The sequence below is a fragment of the Protopterus annectens genome, chromosome 3.part1 (assembly GCF_019279795.1).
Source record: "Protopterus annectens isolate FY-2018-M chromosome 3.part1, PAN1.0, whole genome shotgun sequence".
Lineage (NCBI taxonomy): Eukaryota > Metazoa > Chordata > Ceratodontiformes > Protopteridae > Protopterus > Protopterus annectens.
Genome location: NC_056732.1, coordinates 1,880,528,689 through 1,880,539,815, shown reverse-complemented (window position 1 = coordinate 1,880,539,815; position 11,127 = coordinate 1,880,528,689).

The following is an 11,127-nucleotide window of genomic DNA, read 5'->3' as shown; positions in this document are numbered from 1 at the left end:
GGAGAGTGCATTTTTTACCTGTGTGGCCATTATTATTGGAATTTGGCAATCTTCTGATATTGAGATGGGCCATTTAGCGGGTGACCCTATCCTGGCCTATCCACACATCTCCCTATTACTCTTGGTGTCCCTCAAGGCTCTATCCTGGGACCTCTCCTTTTCTCTATATACATTAATGATCTGAATATAAATATTCCTCAAACTACCTGCATACAATATGCAGACGACTCCACATTAATTTGTGCTGCCTCTTCTTCAGCTGAACTCCAGCCCATCACCTAAACAGTATTTAACTTAGTAGAAAACTGGTTCCTTCAATGGTGTCTCCTGCTAAACGCCAAAATAAACAAAATTGTTGTTATTTGCACCAATACTAAAATCCTCCCCAATAGATATCACAGTTACATCCTACAATGGTACTGTCATATCACCTGACCCAACCACCAAACTCTTAGGTGTAATAATTGACCGCAACCTGAACTATGATGCCCATATTAACTCAACTATTAAAACTGTAAACAGAAAACTTGGCTCCCTTTACAGTATAAAACCTTTCCTTAACCCTGAAGCTAGATCTACCATTGTCCATACCCATCTGACCTCTACCCTCCTCTATGCCTCCCCCCGTTTTTACTAATCTCTCCAAAAGCAATCTTAACAAACTGGCAACCTCCTATAACAATATTGCCAGATTTGCCACTGGCTCCCCATTTCGTACCCACCATTGTCAAAATCTCAAACAGCTAGGATGGCTAGAACTGCAATACCAACTACAATTTCAACAAGTCACTATCATCCATAAGATTTTATATCATCCAAGCAATACTCCCATTCTCTGTAGCCTCATCTCCTCCTACAAAAACTTTACTACTCTTCACTCAGCAGATAAACTACTAGTAACCATCCAAAAGTCCTACAACAAAGCAGGTGATTCTCTTTTCTGTAATTCTGTAGGGAAAACCTGGAATGGGCTTCCCAGCAAACTAACATCACTTACATCATTACCACTCTTCAAAAGACAACTAAAAATACTCCTTAAATCACAATGGCTATGCCCATGTACTAATCCAGACTAACACTCCCCCTGTACAGCCTTACTGCTTTCCTCCCTCCCAATACCCTTGTAACGGAACAGTAATGCCTCCTTACTCTGATGTCTAGTCTTGCCTCATCTGGTGACTACTAGAAAATATGTATTCTGCAGTTAGCAATATGTTGTGACCTCGTGCATTCCACTTTGTATATATACTAATTTGTTAGTGCTTTTTTTCTCTCACTTTTTGCGCACTATTCTGCAAAGTTACCACATTAATTAGTGAATCTGTTCTTTTTTCCTTGGCTTCTACATAATTGTCAAACCCTTACCTATGTAAATACGTTTCTAGTGCTAATGTATTGTTTTTGTAAATCCTGCATTCAATTTCTTGATGTTAATCTCCATTGATAATGTATTAAATTTTTATCTTCTGAATTTATTAGTGTAATTGAAACTTATCTCCCCAGGCCTCTACTGAAAATACACCTATATCCAGTTGGACTAGCCCGGTCAACAAATGTAAAATAAAATAAAATAAATAAATAAAATTGTACAGTCTCAGCATTTTTTTATCTGTTGCTGCCATCTAGAGGCCTTTTATTTATAACAGTTAGATTAACTTGTTTTACAGCATTGTAGCAAGTCTCAAGAAGTGATGTAACTCAGTCAGGAAGCAGCTTTCTTTAACTTCTAGCCCACACAGAGTGCAGACACAACCTTCTTTTCCCAGGCCCTGCCATTCACATCGCTTATGATTTTTAATTTGTATACTGTAATTGTTTTGTATTTAGATGTGCTGTATATTGTATATATTCTGATATGTTGCTATTTGTATTGTGTTGCAGATTTACAGTATTAAAGTTAAGAAATCTTAGTAAAGCTACAATAAACCCTAATTCTTTCACTTACTGGATATTCTTAAAGTGTTAAGCTGTCCGTTTAGCTGTACTATGCATCACATAGTGCTGTGAGAATTGAACACACACACACACACACACACACACACACACACATATATATATATATATATATATATATAGAGAGAGAGAGAGAGAGAGAGAGAGCTATATCTGTCCTTCTCTCTCTCTCTCTCTATATATATATATATATATATATATATACACACACACACACACACACACACACACACACACACACACACACACACACACACACACACACACACAGTTGAAAATTTAAGGTACAAATGCAATCAAGATTCTGAGAATGAGTTAATTTTATAAATATTTAGAGACTTTGTGAACACAGAGATAATATATTTAACCTCAAAAAGAAATCATTCTCCAAATTATTGGAATTCTTAATAAATATCAATAATAATGCAATGAAAAACAAATTATATTTGCCATACATTTGTAAAATTCTTAAGTTAGATTTCACATTTTTAGAAAATTCCTATTGGAACCATTCCTTAAAAATTAATAATGACGACTTTTCTGAAGAAAACATGAAAATAATATGAAAATCCATGGATAAAACCACATACTATAAGGCTCATCTCATAAATAAAGGCAGAGCATCCAGGAGAAAAGAGGACTTTACCTCACTGTACTCTACCCTTATCAGGCCAATAATTGGGTACAATGCCCCCTTTGGTATGTACCTCACTAGGCACTTGTGGCAGTTGGAAGGACCGCAGAGATACTTGACTAGAAGGATCTAGGGTCTCCAACACCTATCTTATGTGGATAGGCTGAAGTCCCTCTCACTTTACTCGGTCTCATATAGACTGGTCAGAGGAGACCTCTGCCCAGCTTTTAGGGTCATCTCGGACACCGTCCGATTGGAAATGCTGCATATCCGCAAATCAAACACCACACATGTAATGCGCACTCGTGACCAAAACCTAGCCTGTGACATTAATAGAACCTGCTGGCATGGCAGATTTGTGTCAAGAGACTCCCCATCTGTGGAATAGACTCCTTCTTCATATAAAGCAAAGTACTTCTCTGTCCTCATTTAAGTGTATCCAAAAATATAAGTGAGTCAACCACCACGGACCAACCAAATAAAAGTCCAAAAGATGTATAAAAGGCAAACAATTTATTGGAATAAGAGATTAGCACTTTCACAGGATTACCACTTCATTAGACCAGTTTAAGTGTAACCTAGATAATTGGATGGGAAATAGAAAATGTACCCCTGGGATCCCACCTGCATCCTTGCTTGACCTTGGAAATGTGGCATAAATTCTTGGCAAGGCTTGAAAGGACCTCATGGCCAGTAGCCTAGTAACCTCCTTTGATCCTATCTTACATACATATATACATACATACAAATGTTTCAAGCATGGGCATTAATGCCCTTTCAGCTTGCCAATATACTAAAACACTTGTTTCCATAATAAATGTCTAGACTGTTCTTAAAAAAATCTAAACTAATTCCAAGCATCAGCTGCTCTCTCAGAGAACCAATTAGTACACTTCTCATTTCTATAGAATCGTCTACATAGGTTGTCTGATCATAGGATCATAGGATCATAGAAGGTTACTAGGCAACTTCAACCCTTGTTCTCTAAAGGGCATAGAGATATTGTCTATGATTACAAGTAGATCTAAGTCAGCAGTGACTGTTCCTATCCAAGGGGGACACAGGTGAAACCCCTGGGGTGAATTTTCAGGTTCCCATCCAGTTGTCTAAGTTACGTTTAAATCAAGTTAATGAGGGTCTCTGTTTAACTTGAACTGGAAGTTTGTTCCAGAGGAGAGGTAATCTCTGTGAAACATATCTGTCCTGGTAATGTCACAGGCTAGTTTAAGGTCACTGGAGTATGTGAATCATGTACCATTTGATTTACCAATGTGCAGAATTTCCATTAGGGCAGGATCACAGGTTGTTCTTTATGCAAGGCACAGGTTGCCTCTGAGTAGTCTATACGATACAGAGTATAGTGACAGTGATTTCAGTCTGTCAACTTATGACATATGCTAAAGACCCTGAATTTTCTTCATGAGAAACCTCTGAGGTCTCTCCAGTTGTTGCAGGTGCCTGGTAAGGTACACACCAAAGGGTGCATTGTACTCTATTATTGGACAGATGAAGGAAGAGTACAGGGCAGTTATAATCTCTTTTGTTCTGGAAGCTATGCCCTTACTTATGAGGTGAGCTGTTAGAGTTCCTTCCTTACAACTGTGGAGCTATAGTGATTAAAGGTAAGGTTGCTGTGAACCTGTGTGCCCAAATCTCTCACCACAGATTTACAGCTTAAGGTCTTGTAATTAATATGGTAATCTGCAGGAACATCGCTCTTGCTGAAGGGGATGATAATGCATTCTTTTCACATTGAGTTTAAGACCATAACTTTGCAAGGTGGAAGGGGTGGCATAATGGTTAAGGTGTTTACCTTATAAGCACAAGGTGCAGAGCTTCATTCTCACACAGGGGAAATAGCTAGGCTTCAAATGGCTCACAAGGGCAGTTAGCCTAGTACTAATCTATGAATCATTGGCTTGTATAAGCCCTTCTTCTAGAATGTTGACATAATTTGCGGTCTCACTGACTGCACCCAGTTTTCAGTCAACAACAGACCTTTTGTTTTTGACTGTACGTCTGAGAAGTAGATTCCAAATAATAGGGGCCCAGTGGAGATGGAACCCCTATTTTGACTGTATGTTTTCTGTCTGTGAGCCAGTTTGCAACCCAGCTGACAATATATGGGTTGATCCCTAGCTGTATGAAATTTTCAATAATGGAATGACTAGAGGATTGTGTTAAATGCCTTGGCTAAGTCTAGGTAGGCCAAATGCACAGATTTGCCTTCGTCAAGGGCTCTGGTAACATTCTTGAAGAAATCTACCAGGTTTAACAGGCACAATCTCCTTTTATTAAAACCAAGCTGGGTCAGGTCAAGCGTTGAAGGTCTCCTATATATTTATTGATAAGGTTCATGATGATTTTCTCTGTGGCCTTGCAGATAATGCTAGTTAGGCTTATGGGTCTGTAGTTCCCAGGATCAGTGACTGCATCCCCTTTGTGCAAGAGGATGATGGTAGTTGCTTTACATTCAGCAGGACAAAACCAGTTCTTAGGCTGTGGCTAAAAGGAGTATCCAATGGTGTTGCTAACTCCTGTTTTAAACCATTTAGAATACAGCCTGGGATGTTATCAAGTCCCATAGAAGCTGTGTTTTTGGCCTTGGAGAAAGCAGTTAAGACCTGCTCTTTAGAGATACTAGGCAAAGAACAGATGGTAGGAATGTTCTGGGGTATATGTGGCAAGGACAGGGAGAAGTTTTCACTGAACTTGCACACTAGCAGGTTTGCTATTTCCATGGGTTCAGTATATGTGGTACCATTCACTACAAGTTCAGCACAAATCTGGGCTTTTCCTTCAAGGTCTTGGATGTAGCCGAATAATGCCTTATGTTTATCCCTAGCTAGGGATGCTAATCTAGATTCATAGTTGACTTTAGAGGGCTTTACAAGATGTCTTATTTGCTTGCTCATGCTAAAAAGGGTGTGCTTCTATTTCTGAGAGCATTCTTTCCTGCTCTCAGACAGCAGTTGCTTCCTCTTATTGTATAACCTGTTTATGGTGGATGTCCAGCAGACAGGCTTGTTCTTTCTTGAGGATCATGCTTTGGAACAATACAATAGTATAGATGTTTATACCGTGCATTGGTATATATCCCAGTATAGGTGTCCTTGCCATTGGTGGGTATAGGAGCTTTGAAGCTGTTAATTCTGTCTCTTAAGAGTCTGTAATTGGCTTTGGAGAAGATTTTTAGCCTAATTTCTCATGAGGGCATCTGATGTTATTGTTACTTCAAAAGAGACTGATTTATGATCAGATTTCATCAGAGAGGGCTGTAAACATGTGGTGGTACACTGATCTCCCATGTGGGTGAGCACCAGATCTAGAATGTCTGGGCCCCTTATAGGGGTGCCAACTATATATTCCAAGGCATTGGAGTTATCGAATTCCAAGAACCTTTGGGTGAGTGTGTTAGTACATGTGTAATTAACACAATCTATGGACGGGTAGTTAAAGTCACCCATAACCAGTGTTTGGTTGTATTTTGAGTGACTCAATTAGATCCAAATAGGCAGTGTGGCTATTGGGGTTCATGGAAGGGGACCTTTAGTTGATGATAACTTGTAGCAGTGCCTTTCCTACAGTTATTTGCACTTGCAGTAACTCTAGGAATCATTCTGTTTAACCAATCTAGAAGTGTATTTATCTTTGATGAATATTGATACTCCTCCTTGGAGTAATTCTAGAGAATCATTCTGTTTAACCAATCTAGAAGTGTATTTATCTTTGATGAATATTGATACTCCTCCTTGGAGTAATTCTAGGGAATCATTCTGTTTAACCAATCTAGAAGTGTATTTATCTTTGATGAATATTGATACTCCTCCTTGGAGTAATTCTAGGGAATCATTCTGTTTAACCAGTCTAGAGGTGTATTTATCTTTGATGAATATTGATACTCCTCCTTGGAGTAATTCTAGGGAATCATTCTGTTTAACCAGTCTAGAGGTGTAATTATCTTTGAAGAATATTGATACTCCTCCTTGGAGTAACTCTAGGGAATCATTCTGTTTAACCAATCTAGAAGTGTATTTATCTTTGATGAATATTGATACTCCTCCTTGGAGTAATTCTAGGGAATCATTCTGTTTAACCAATCTAGAAGTGTATTTATCTTTGATGAATATTGATACTCCTCCTTGGAGTAACTCTAGGGAATCATTCTGTTTAACCAATCTAGAAGTGTATTTATCTTTGATGAATATTGATACTCCTCCTTGGAGTAATTCTAGGGAATCATTCTGTTTAACCAATCTAGAAGTGTATTTATCTTTGATGAATATTGATACTCCTCCTTGGAGTAATTCTAGGGAATCATTCTGTTTAACCAGTCTAGAGGTGTATTTATCTTTGATGAATATTGATACTCCTCCTTGGAGTAACTCTAGGGAATCATTCTGTTTAACCAATCTTGAAGTGTATTTATCTTTGATGAATATTGATACTCCTCCTTTTCTCATTCTCATGCATTCATTTTGTGGTCTGAATGTGTGGAACTCATTATAACTCAGCATGGCTGGGGTGCTGTCCATGGTCTTAAACCAGGTCTCTGGGACTGCACAGATGCCCGCATCTTCCAAAGTGAGGAATGCTTCCAGTGAGTGCAGTTTCAGATTTAGACTCCTAGCAGTTAGCAGCATAACCCTGAGGTTGTTTTTTGAGGATATTTTTACATTGAGAATTTTGTTCTTGTGACATTGCCTGAAAAAGCACTATGTGGAGGCAAGTACCTTAGCCAGTAACTGAGAGGTGACAGGTGAAGACCATCTCTGGCAAAGCATCATGGTCTACCTACCATATCATTCCAGGCTGAAAGGTGCTGGATCCCCTTGAAATCACATCAGAAACTATGCCAATTGTTGAAGTCAATCATTTTTATGTACTGTGGCATCACCCTAGGTGAAGGTAAAATGTTGCTTAAGGCTAGGGACATACCTGCCTGGGACACATAATCAAAGATCTCAGTTATGTCTCTCTTCATATAGTTTGGCGAGGTATATCTCAATTTGTTCACAACAACATGGACTATGACAAAGTCATAACAGTACCCATCTGTCCATCTTATCAAGAGTACATTAATACCTAGTTTTAATTTATTGATCAGTGTTGAGAGACTTACATGTGTAATATGGCGGACCCTAGCACTTGACAGACAGCTGACTGTGACCTTATCCTTATTTAACCTTTTGAGTGGGACATCTGTGTGTCTTACAATAGTCACCTATGATTAAAACATTATATTTTGTGTTTTGCCATAGGAGCTTGTTTGGTGAGACACTGGTGCATGTGTTTTTATGTGTACTGTGTTCAGCTGGGGATGTATTAAATGAAGTGTGTTTATGTTTGGGAGGTCCCTGATCTTTAGGTAGGCTTCTGATGAGTACCTCTTCATAGATTCTCTACTATGTTTTGATAACCCCAAACATTCCTGGAGGTAGTTGTCTCTAAATGCCCTATATACCTGAACAAGATCTCCTTTTTATAACAGACGCTGTACAAGTTTAGATATGTTAGTATTTCATAATAACTTAAATTTTCACATCCATGGATGCCATTGGTGTATTTCTGCTGTACTCTTTCCAGTTTACTCATGCTTGATTTCTTATATGATTTCCATAATCAAGTTTGGGTCTAATCTAACTAATAAATAATGACTTCATGATTTCTGATTTCCTAGACTTTATAAATATTTTAATACAACCTATAGTTCTATAACTATCATTAACCAATTGGGAGGTTGGCATAATGGTTAAGATGTTTACCTTAGAGGTGCAAGATGCAGGGTTTGATTCTCATACGTGATAATTGGTTAGGTGTAACATGGCCACAAGGGCAGTTAGTTTAGTACTAATCTATAAGCCTATGATATGATTAGAAAAACGCAAAGCTGCATCTACCCAGGTCCTTAAATTAATATACAGTTTCATCCACTGGGTGCTATATTAAATAATCACCTTTCAGTTTGTCTCCCAAATGTCATATGCTTAGTTTTTCATGTAGTTATCAGCATATTATTCTCCCATGCTAAAATGGTCAATTTAGTCAAGTTCTTTTGCAGACATGCCTTATCTGTAACACATAATCAATTTACCCAATTTCAAGGCATCTGCATATAGACTTTAGAACACCTCAGATGGTGATAGATTGGGTCTGAGAGATACAATTTAAGCAAGTAGGGGCATAGGACTGGCTGCAACCAAGAATGTCTCCTGTCCAGTTGCTTGCATGATAGTTGCTATGTCCTATATGTAAGCCATACAGCTATCTATCTTATCAAGAGTACATTAATACATAGTTCTAATTTATTGATTAGTGTTTTATGTATGACCCTGTCAAATGCTGAAGTTAAATTCTATATAAATTACATCACAGCACAATTTTTAATTCATAACTGTTATTATATTGTTATAGAACATGTTACAGGTGGTACTATATCTATTTTCAACATATGCATGCTGATATATGGTTTCAAGTACCAACCTATCCAATTCTGACAATAGCTTATTCAGTATTACCTTCTCCGTTATTTTTCTACAACATGAAAGTAGACATAAGGGTCTGTATGACCCTGGGTTTGTCCTACTCCCCTTTCCCTTAAAGACAGGTTTAGTTAGTGCATGTCTCCAGTCTTGAGGAATCTCCCCATATTTATATGACCTAGTGACATCTTTATAATAATGGAAAATTTTAACTTGGAGATTCTTACACAGAGCTTTTTGCACTCCTAACAAAATTTACAATTATGTATAAATCAAATGGAATTAAATGCTGGAGATGTGATTCTAAAATAATAGCTGACTGGACACGTGATATATGAATATGAGCTCATCTCCCCTTTTTGGAAAGAAATTAATAATTTAATTCAAGGTCTAAATTCAGACAGATGCAATATTTCTAAATCTTTAATTTTATTTAATGTTCCAAATCCTGAGATAATTCCAAAAACCCAAGTGCCTCTTCTTTGGTCTATTCTTGCTACAGTCAGAAAAGTAATTACTGGGGGGCGTGGCCAAGGATGAACACAGGATAGCAGCAGATTTCTTCAGCTCCACCAATTTCATTACATTGACAGGAATTAATTACTTAAAAAATTAATTTTTGAAGTAATTTTCTTTCTAAATATGTTTGTTTTATATAGTTCTTGGACTATATCTAAAAAAGAAAGGAAATCTTAATAATATTCCTGTCAGAAATTACTTTGGAAATTTTCCTGTCAGTTTATCAGTCTGAAATGAGTTCCAGTAAGACAAATTCTCAAGACTCCAGCATCAAGAAATAACTTCAGTCTCTGATAATTATAGTCCAGCAACTTACTGCTAAGATAGATAAAATGGATACTAAAATAGACACTTTCATAGAAAACTCTACAAAACAAATAGACTTGTTACATATGGACCTGCAACAACAGAAGATCCAGATGACAGGCATAGAAGAAGCTGTGAATGACATGGAAAATAGAATACAAGAAGAGGAAATCAACATTGAGTTTCTGCTGAAACAAAATACACATTTACAAACAAAGCTGGATGACCTGGAAAATAGATCTAGGCGCAATAACATTAGGATTTTTGGACTACCAGAAAATATTGAAGGTAACAATATTACTTCTTTTTTAACAACATGGCTCCCTAAAACTTTAGATTTACCAGAAGCATTCTCTTTTGGTATCGAAAGAGCACATAGATCTATAGCTAATACTAACTCTAACAAAAACTATCCTAGATCAGTTATAGTTAGATTTCTATCATCTTTTGATAAGGAGATGGTTCTTAAATCTGCTTGGGCTAAAGCTCCTGTTAAGATTAATGAAACAACTGTGCGTTTTGACAATGACTATTCTTCCATGGTATTAGCTAAAAGAAAAGTTTTTCTGCCACTAATAAGGGAGCTTAAAAAGCACAGTTTAAAACATACCTTCTGTTTCCTGCCAAGCTTAAAATCTTCCTTCCTGATGGTCCTAAAATTTTCGATGACTTAGACTCTGCTTTACTGTTTATCAAAAAAATAAGATTTTGGAAAAATAGAAGAAATGGAATGGGCTAGTCCTTCGTTAAAGAGACTGGCAACTGAAACTTCGTGGAAGACTTCAGAGAAGAAGAAGAGACTAAACAACAAATGATTTGTACTATGTTTTTTTTCTCTCTCATCATTTTATTTTATTATTAATCTTTTTAAATATAGTTCCTGCATTTCAAGAAGCAACAAATATTTTGAAAAGATTTAATCAAAGTTATTCTCTGTGTGCAAAGAAATGTTTTGTTTCATAACTAGTCAAAATATCTGGAGATTTAATGGCAAGCTGTGATTTAACTTGTTTCTCTTTCTGAAGAGGAAAAATAAGGTCAGTAATTTGATAATTTTTTTTTCCTTTAAAAGTTTATATGTTCTTCAAATGCTATTCCTAATTATACTTTCTTGATTACACTGCTTATGCTTGTTTGTAAATAATCTGTCATGCTTTAACTAATAATAATTAGAACTAAATAATAGTAAATAATATGTTTTATTTTTAACTCTATTAATATAAACAGTAAATA